At 40.9% G+C, this 10,457-nt stretch overlaps 1 non-coding gene across 1 annotated transcript; it reads right to left on the bottom strand.

Moving 5' to 3' along the window:
* Window positions 1–217: 217 nt before the first annotated feature.
* LOC114813592 lies at window positions 218–355 on the bottom strand. Its single transcript, XR_003761309.1, has one exon. It is a non-coding gene; the product is annotated as a small nucleolar RNA SNORA7 (small nucleolar RNA).
* Between the last annotated feature and the right edge of the window lie 10,102 nt (window positions 356–10,457).

The following is a 10,457-nucleotide window of genomic DNA, read 5'->3' as shown; positions in this document are numbered from 1 at the left end:
GAGTGTTGTCTTATGCTGTCGCGTCGTCTCCGACTCATAGCAACACCATGGACACATGTCTCCCAGAATGCCCCACCTCCATCTGCAATCATGTATCAATACAGTTTTCTCGAGAAAAATGCAGAAGCAGTTTACCACTGCCTTCTTCCATGCAGTAAACTTGAGTCTCCACCCTCGTCTCTCTCATGCCACTGTTGCCCAGCACAGGGAAGTTTTGACTTGTAGTAGATTGCCTTCCACTTGCTAGCTACTGCCCAAGCTAGGAATGGAATGGGTAGGCCTCTTCTTGACTCTTCTTCCCATAGTTGAGACTGGTAGAATACTGGAAACTCTCCAGGTACGATTCTGAGGGGGATTCTTCCTACTTTGTTAAATTTGTAGACTGCTCAATATTTGCTTCTGTTTTTGCTTTTGCTTCTTTATTTGTTCCTGAATGTTGTTTGACTCTTCAAGTCTTGTCAGTTTAGCTCTATATGGTATCCGACAGCAGCACGATACGGTCTCACGTATTTCCTAGGACATCTATGAGGTCTAGATTCAAAGTAATTTAGGAGTATTGAGGATTGATTTCACCCACACCCAAACACACACCACACCACCCCTCTTCCCCCCAAACACCTGTAGTCAGTATGGGCAGGATTAAGTGGGCTGAACATCCAAGTAGTTTTTCATATAAACCTTGGCTCATGAAGGAAGCATTTGCCAAAAGCTCCAGCCAGCTGTATAAAATATAGTTAGTTTCTCTCTATGCACCTGGGAATTAGAGCAGTGTATGATGAGTGCATGAGTAGTTTTTCAAGAATAAATTTATATGCTGCTTTTTTGAAGTTAGGTTATTATGGGGGATGAATAATAGCAGGTTGCTGGTGTAATATTTCTATTTTATTCACTTTGATTTTACTCTGTAATATAGTTACAATTGCGTAACTTTGCAAAATACTTATTCATGAGACTTATGAAAATTTCTGCCTCTAAGAATAGCCATCATTATTATGACATGACCACTTCATGCTTGGTCATCAGCTGCCATGCTAATTAGATCGTTATACATGTTTCTTTTAGACAATAGTATAGGTCAGAAGAAATAAGGAAGTGAATTCTGGGTTTACTTGGAACTGCAATAGGAATTGATGATGCTAAATTACCCAGAAGGGCCTTGATACTGTTGGTTAAAACACTGGGACCAGATTCAAAACAGTAGGTATGAGGTTCAAATGACCCTCAAGGGAGGGAGGCTCACTGGAATTGGAACAATGAAAACAAGGTCAAAGCCAGGGATCTTCAGCTGGAGATTCCCTGTTTATTCTTATCCTATGCACTTCTGGAGCTGCTAGAAGCTGAAGGTCCAGCCAATACTTCCAAAACTCTGCCAAAATCTGAAGTGGGAAGTGCATTCTCATTTCTCAAGATATCATGTCTATCAGTTTCAAAAGGATTTCCTAATAATGATGATGATAATAATTATTATATTCCTAAGGGCCTATCATGTGCTAAGTACTATACTAAGCACTGGAGTAGACACAGCATAATCAAGCAATCAATAGTTTTTATTGAGCACTTAGTATGTGCAGAGCACTGTACTAAGTGCTGGGGGAATATAATGTAACAGAGTTGGTAGATGTGTTTCCTGCCAACAGTGAGCTTAATCAGCTCAGAAACAGTGTCTGTCCTACTTGGGATTCACTGTCCAAGTAGGAGGGTGTAGAACTTAATCCTCATTTGATAGATGAGGAAACTGAGGTACAAAGGAGTTCATTAGAAGCAAGGTGGCCTAGTGGAAGGAGTAAGGTCTTGAGAGTCGGAAGACTTGGGTTCTAATCGCAGATCTGGCATTTACCAGCTTTGTGGCCTCGGACAAGTCATTTAACTTCTCTGTGCCTCAGTTTCCTCATCTGTAAAATGGGAACTCAATACCTGTACTCTCTATAACATTTAGACTGTGAGTTCCATGTGGTACAGGGACTGTCCAACCTGATTATCTTGTAACTTCCTCAGTGCTTAGTGCACTAAGTGCTTTACAGTGCATAAGTACCACTACTATTAATATTATTATTGATGTCCAAGGTCAAAAGTAGACAAAAGGTAGAGCTGGGAATAGAACCTAGGTTTCTGAGTCCCAGGTCCTTGCTCTTTCCACTAGGCCACATTTCTTCACGGAATTTTAATTTTAATTTCCTTGTCTATACTTAAAAAAAAATGACCTTACAGAGGACACAGGAAAGTGCTGGGGAGTGGAGTTTCCAGAAACGAAGAGTGAAATTAGTGGTAAAGTGATCTCTTGGTAATTACAATGATTCTTCTCTTATTCATCATGACTGACATGTGTGTCACTTTTCTTCCATTAAGACACAGAGATGAAGTGTCCCTGGCCTGAAGAGTTGAACTTCTGGGTACAGCTTCTTAGCAGGGTTTATATAATGAACAAGGAGCTGCTTTACATCATCTTCCTCATATACCATTCCAGTGCAATTAACATTTCTATCACTTTGTTGTTTTCCATTTCTGCAGATGATACTTCAAATGGTATTGTTACTCAAGAGAGCAGGTGTGATCAGAAGACTGATGAGTGGCCCAGAAGCCCTTCCCACCCTGTCTAGGTGCCTCCTCTGACTAGAGCTGTGGCTCCTGGGAATGGAGGGTGTTATTACCGGAGATCCTTATAATGTGGCTCATCGGTGCCCTTTGGCATGCCCTGCACCGGACAGACAACCATGCTGTCTTCCTGGGAACTGACACTGGCTCTCCTCCGTGTCATCGATATTTTATTCCATCCTGACTTCCACCACCCCGGCGGGAAAGAGGCAAGCATCTGCATCAGAAGTCCTCCCACAAAGACCCCGAAGACTGTTGGCTGCAGTAGTGGTTACTGTGGTTATAGGTGTGTCCTGAACTCTGAGCCCTGAGGAGCCTGCAATTCTGCTCCTCTAGCCACAGCACCCTACTGTTTTTATTTTTAAAACAATTAATTTTTAAATGATTTGATTAAAGGGATTAGCTCCCTTTATTCACCCCTCTCTCAGCCCCACAGCACTTAGGTACATATCTGCAATTTATTCATTAATATTAATGTCTATCTCTCCTTCTAGACTTTAAACATTGTGTTATGGAATGTACCTACCAAGTTGGTTATATTGCACTCTTCCAAGTGCTTAGTACAGTGCTCTGCCTACAGTAAGTCCTCAGTAAATACCATTAATTGATTATTTTGTGTATTCATCTGTTTTAATGTTTCATCATTCCTGATATGTCTGTCTCCACTCCCTTCTCTCTACTTATACTTTTAGTCAAGTGATTAGTATAGTGCTCTGCACACAGTAAGCACCTAACAAATACCACTGATTGATTGATTGATTTTGAGCCCCATCGCCCCAGCCCTATAAGAGACAGGAGCTATTTCTAATTCCTTCCTGCATATTCTCTCCCAGTCCTTAATTCAGTGCTCTGACCACTGTAAGCACTCAACAAATGTCACTGATTGATCGATTGCTAGCCCCCCAAGGAACAAGAATCATGTCTTATTCCCTCCTGTGTATTCTCTCCCAGTGCTAAAAACAGTGTTCTGCATACCATAAGAGCTTAATAAATATTATTACTGCTATTACTCCATACTAATTGCTTTCTTTATGCCAACCCTGTACTAAGTGCTTGAGTAGATATGAGATAATCAGTCTGCTTCTTTTTTTCCCAGCAGTCTTCACAATCAGTCAAGCATTCAGTGATATTTATTGAGCACTCACCATATGCAGGACACTGTTCTAAGTCCTTCCTTGAGAGGATACTTGTTGGGGCAGTGTGCATGTGCATGTTCAACCACTGAAGCTTCTTGAGGATACTGTAGGCCAGTCATCCACCTTCAAATCCATCTGAGGGTGCTCTGCCTGTCAAAGTTGGAACAAAGATCACTTCTCTGCTAATAATAATTATGGTAATTCTTAAGTTCTTGCTATGTGCCAAGCACTATACTAAGCACTGGGGTAGATAACAGATATTCAGATTGAACACAGTCCCTGAACCACAAGAGGCTCACAGTCTAAGTAGAGGGAATAGGATTTAACTCCCATTTTACAGATGAGGAAACTGAGGAACAGGAAAATTAAGTTATTATTATGATATTTGCTAAGTGTTTACTATGTGCCAAGCACTGTTCCAAGAGCTGAGGTAGATACAAGGTAATCAGGTTGTCCCATGAGGGCTCACAATCTTAATCCCCATTTTACAGATGAAGTAACTGAAGCCCAGAGAAGTGAAGCGACTTGGTCAAGGTCACACAGCAGACAAGTGCTCTTGCCACTAGGCCATGCTGCTTCTCTGTGACCTGCGCCAGGTCACACAGAAGACAAATGGCAAAGCTAAGATTAGAACCCGGGTCTTTTAACTCCCAGGCTGGTGGTCTATCTACTAGACCACACTTTAACCGTGCACCCCTTTGGATCTCTTTACTGGTGATCTTTCCTCACAAGGTCACATCGTATATGGCTCGTAAATGGTGTTGAAGTCAGGGGTGGCAGTTCTGACAGGTGCAGAACTCACATAGCCTTAGAGAAGGTCTTTCATACTTTGAATTGGTCTGAAGCCATAGGCTGCCTGCTCATGACACCCTGTTTATTGATTCAGTTTTTCTTGCCTACAACTTCTCTAGAGAATTTGAGGTAAATTATATAGATACAAGTTGTTACTGCTAATATCCTTTATTATCCATATGAATCTCAATGTTCTCCCCAACGAAACTTTTCTTTGCTGTTACTAATTGTACAGTACATAGAATGTGTTCAGAGCTGTAGAAATCAGACAATCATCTCCTCTTCTGGGGGTCTTAAGATTATAAATCTCTGAGGACCCAATTTTCCCCAATGCAGGTGGCATGTTGCGATTTCTTTACCATCTTCTTGTTCACATAGGCACAGCCACTGATGCAGGATGGGGGCATTACTGAACTGCACCCTTTGTCCAAACAGCGATTGACCTGGGAAAAGTCCTGGCCATTACACTCCCAACCTCAGCTTCACCCATTTGATTCCATCTCATAAAATTGCTCCTTTCTGACTCCTCACCAGGATAATTGAGGTTCTTGGCCTGGGTAAATCACACTTGCAAGCAGTACTCACATGAGGAGCCCCTTACATCTAACCTAACTTCTATACATGGGACAAACCAAGGATAAAGCATGGGAATTCCTTCATGTGTTCTCATACCCTTCCAATTCTCATCTCTTAAGTGGAAGGTCCATCATTTCAGGTATCTCTTTCTGTCCCGGGCTCATTGCTGACAGTATTCATACTTGAAGAGTAACTTTATTCTGGGAATTCATAGACTTTTACAGATTTTATTGCATTTGCTTTTAAAACATCCATAAGAGTTGATAATTGTGGTATTTATTAATTGCTTACAATGTGCTTACACTGTACTAAGCCCTGGGGAAGATAGAGTCCAGTTGGACCACAGACCCTGTCCCACATGGGGTTCATAGTCTAAGGCAAAGGAAGATCACTTATTGAAGCCCCATTTTACAGAAAAGTTAAGTGATTTGCCCAAGATCCCACAGCAGGCAAGTGGTAGAGCCAGGATTAAAACCCAGGTTTCTTGGCTTCCAGTCCTGTGCTCTTTCCACTAGGATCCACTGCACCTCAAGTAGGAAGTTGAGAAGGGAGGCCAGATTTTTTTTTAAAAATAAGATAAGAAAACAGAGGCTCACAGAGATAAAGTAGCTTACCCAAGATCATACAACATGGCATTTGCAACACATGATCCAGAGTCTAGGTTTCCTGCCTGGCATCTGCTAACCTCTGCTGCCTCATGAGAGAAATGGTATTGATTTGTGGTCTTCTGTCCCAGGAGCATGGTTCTTCACTAACTATGGCTTCATGCTTACTTTCTGCCAGCGATTATATCTCCACTACAATCCCAATGAAAGAGTGGTAGGTTGGGCTTCAGCCAATTTGGATATTGGAGATGATGGAAAAAAAGCATGTGAGAGGTTCACCTTTACATGAGAACTTTAGTAAGCTAATTGCAAACATGCGGTAACAGGGAATTTGCTTTTTTTTCCTCGATGAACTTGAGTTCCATCATGGCTGTTCTGTCTCTGGAATCTCATATCTGACACCTATAACTTTCCATCCACTCATGTTCAAACAAGTACATGAATGTTGAAAAACATATTAAATTACCTTTTTGGTTTGCCTCTTACAGATTTTTTTTTAGCCCTCTACCTCTCATATTAGTTTTTAAAGTAGGTCATGTCTTCCATATACTAGGAAGTTAAACTAGGGAAGGAGGCAAATAGGAGAAATTTTCAATAACTTATCCATGCCAAAGGTTTTCATTCATTCATTCAATAGTATTTATTGAGCTCTTACTATGTGCAGAGCACTGTACTAAACGCTTGGAATGTACAATTCGGAAACAGTTAGAGACAATCCCTGCCCAGTGACGGGCTCACAGTCTAAACGAAATAGGTTTTCCTTACGGTACCTATTACGGTTAACCCATATTTCACCATTCAATATCACAACTATAATGAAATGTCTAAAAAAGAAAAAAATTAATATCCATGTTGGAGACAGTTTCAAAATCTGATGGGAATAGGGAGAGGCTGGGAAGAATGCAAAGTTTTCAATAACTTAAGTCTAGAAACTGGAGCTGGACCTTTTGCTCACTTGCCTTTCATAGCCTATATTCCTACTGTCTTACCCTCTTCTTTTTGTTTGTCTGCTTGCTTTTAGTGGTATCTCTTAAGTGCTTACTATCTGCCAGGTAACATTTAAAGTGTTGGGGTAGGTACAAGATGATCAGGTTGAACATATTTACTGTCCCACTGGGGTTCACAGTTTTAATCTCCCATATTACAGGTGAAACAACTGAGGCACAGAGAAGTTAAGTGACTTGCTCAAGGTCACACAGCCATAATGTGGCAGAGCTGGGATTAGAACCCAGTCCCTCTGACTCTCAAGTCTGTCCTCTTTCCCGTAGGCCACATTGCAACTGAAAGACAACAAGTGTTTTCTATTTCTATCTCTATCTTTCTCCCCTTCATATGCATGGCCTGCACTCCCATACTGTGTACATATAATGATTGCCCTACATTGCATTACTTCATCTGTTGCTTAGATGGGTTAAAATTGTTGCTGGTTCTTCTTGAGGAAATCATCAGTCATCATAAATGGTATTTGTTGACTTACTTCATACCTACTGTGTGAAGAAAACTGTACTAATTGTTTGAAAGAGTGCAATACAATAGAGTTGGTACACATGTCCCCTGCCCACAACAAGCTTACAGTCTGTAAGGGGAGAATACAGTCTAGAGCAGGGAAATGATTGCTAATCTAGTGTATCTGAACATAAATTATATTTGTCCATGTTTCTACAGACATGCAAGGAAAACTGCAGATCCTAAAAGATATATACTTTAAATTTGGATTCAAATTTGCTTATGCCCATTTAAAAAATAAATTTGAGTACTTTAGCGTTCATGTTGACTAGTTGGTTGGAGGTAATTTTTTTTAAAATGGCCAGGAGTGCCAAAATGTCTTGGGTCAATTCTGTTTATTGAGAATGAAGAATGGACTTTTTTTTGGGGGGGGGGGTACAGGAGGTGCTACATGGTGTAGAAGTATAGGCACTGAATGAAATCAAATGGCTTAGTAAAGATAGTTGGTGGAGACAGGTGTTGGAGAAATGCTCTGGGCATGTCACTCCCCTCCTCAAAAACCTCCAGTGTTTGCTTATCAACTTTTGCATGAAACAAAAACTCCTCACTCTTGGCTTCAAAGCTCTCCATCACCTTGCCCCCTCCTATCTCACCTCCCTTCTCTCTTTCTACTGCCCACTCCATACACTCTGCTCCTCTGCCGCTCACCTCCTCACCGTCCCCTGTTCATGCCTATCCCGCCGTCGACCCCTGGCCCACGTCCTACCACTGTCCTGGAATGCCCTGCCTCCTCACATAATAATAATAATAACAATTATGGTATTTGTTGAGCACTTACTATGTGCTGAGCACTGTTCTAAGTGCTGGGGGAGATACAGGGTAATCAGATTGTCCCACGTGGGGCTCACAATTTTAATCCCCACTTTTACAGATAAGGTCACTGAGGCACAGAGAAGTTAAGTGACTTGCCCAAGGTCACACAGCAGACAAGTGGAGGAGCTGGGATTAGAACCCACGACTTCTGACTCCCAAGCCCGGGCTCTTTCCACTATGCCAAAACAAACTCTCTTCCCCTCTTCAAAGCCCCACCTCCTCCAGGAGGCCTTCCCAGACTGAGCCCCCTTTCTCTCTTCTCCCTCTCCCCCCCATCCTCTGCTCTTCCCCCTTCTCCTCCCCTCAGCACTATGCTCATTTGTATATATTATTTATTACCCTATTTATTTTGTTAATGAGATGTACATCTCCTTGATTCTATTTATCTTGATGATGTTGTCTTGTTTTGTTTTGTTCTGTTTTGCTTTGCTATCTGTCTCCCCCATTTAGACTGTGTGCCCGTCATTGGGCAGGGATTGTTTCTATCTCTTGCCGAACTGTACATTTCAAGTGCTTAGTACAGTGTAAGTGTAAGCACATAGTAAGTGCTCAATTAATACCAATGAATGAATGAATGAATGAATGAATGAACTCCTTGTAAACTCTCAAAGCGTGTTTGTTTCAAGTACTTCTTCCCTAATTTCTCTGTTTCCCCATTAATTTCTCCCTCTTGCCCTAAACCAGGACTGCATTTTAAAAGTGATTTTATTCCCTAGAATTTCTCATTCACATCTATTCATGGCTCTTCGTATTTCATTCAGGTGGAATTTGTGGTCCTATATCCTATTCTTTTGCAAATTAAAAAGTCAAATTTTGCCAACAATAAACATCCTAAAGGGCCAAAGCCTACAATGCATAACTTTTATACAGTCTCTAAAAGCAAGGTAAAAGCATGTTCACTCCCCACAGCTTTATCAAAGAGGTTTAAAGATGCTGCTTGGTGGGGATAAGAATTTGTTTAGGATTCTTTTTGTCACCTTTCCTATAACCTGTTTAAGGAGACCCAGAAAAATTAACTATTCAAACAAGTGCATTTTCCCCAGATAAAGCACAGTTGTTCTAGTTAATGTTACCTTTTGTTCTGGTAGCAGTCAGGAATTAAATGACACAATATAGAAGGTGTCCATCACTTCACTTGATTGGGTTGTTTATTTCTCCCCAGGTAGTAGATTTCAACACAAACCCCAGGCCACACCCCTAAAATACAATTGTATATCATCCTGTATTTCACAATTTTACTCTGTGATTGCTCCTTCAAATTTCAGAAAGATTGAAAAAATACCCCTTTATTTTTTATTGAGAGCCTTTTCCCAGAAAGAAATAATCCCAGCTCTGAATTCAAAGAGACTAGATGAAATTTTTCTCATTATAATATAGCTGAGTAAAAGACTGAAAACTAGAAAATCCTCAATTTAATCCATTTTGCTGTAACCCCACTTTACTGTCAAATAGATGGCTTTGCTTTCACTTCCCCACCTATTTCATGGAGATAATAGCATTTAAAATGTAGGACAAGAATGTTTGTTAATGGGAAGCAAATCATTTTTGAACCTGTAGATAGATATAAGATTTCATTCAAATTTGTCAGGGAAACGGGTTAGTCCCTCGATGAATAATCCAGGCACAAGCCTCTTTGAAATGGCAAAGGGTGAAACAAATATTTGGAAGTAGAGCTATGTCTTCTGATGGCTAAAGAACAAGTCAGACAGGTCTAGATATAGCCTGCAGCATAAATGAGTTGAAAGTCTTAGGAGAATGAAAGGTGTAATCATCCCTAGCTTAAGCAGTGCTAAACACCGAAAGTACAGCATGTTGGGTGTTTTTCTTTCCAAAATTTAACCCATTATAATGACTGATAAAAATCATATGGGAACAGTTTTGCTTCTAAGAGCCAGTGTGGTAGGCAAATTCACCTACGCTTTAGAGGAATTTTCTATTTATTCCAGAGCCACCCAGAGTTGTCATTGTATGAGAACTATCTATCAACAATAGGCCTAATTTTTCTTTGCTTACATAGGGAAATGATGCTACCAGGATCTATCGACGTGAAACGAGGCTTTGAACTCAAGAAGAAAATATTTCAATGAGGAGTGGAGGTTGTTGGAGAAACAAGAGTTGGTCTTACTGACTGATCCAGTGGTCACAGAGACCAAAGAATGCAAGTAATGTCCTAGGGAAGCAGTTTCCATTGTTTTACTTCTATATGACAATTCATATACCAGACATCAACTCTCCACTGAGAAAATAATTAAACCTAAAGTGCTGACTTGCAGTAGCAGAGTACTGTTCTAAAAAGGAGGGAACCTGGGAAGAATCAGCATGGCCTAGGGGAAAGAACCCAGACCTGGGAGTCAGAGGACCTGGGTTTTAATTCCAGCTCCACCATTTGTCTGCTGTGTGACCTTGGGCAAGTCACTTAACTTCTCTGCACCTCAGT

Source organism: Ornithorhynchus anatinus, chromosome 7, assembly GCF_004115215.2.
Source record: "Ornithorhynchus anatinus isolate Pmale09 chromosome 7, mOrnAna1.pri.v4, whole genome shotgun sequence".
Classification (NCBI taxonomy): Eukaryota; Metazoa; Chordata; class Mammalia; order Monotremata; family Ornithorhynchidae; genus Ornithorhynchus; species Ornithorhynchus anatinus.
Note: the sequence above shows the minus strand (reverse complement) of the source record. Positions and strands in the feature narration are given on the sequence as shown.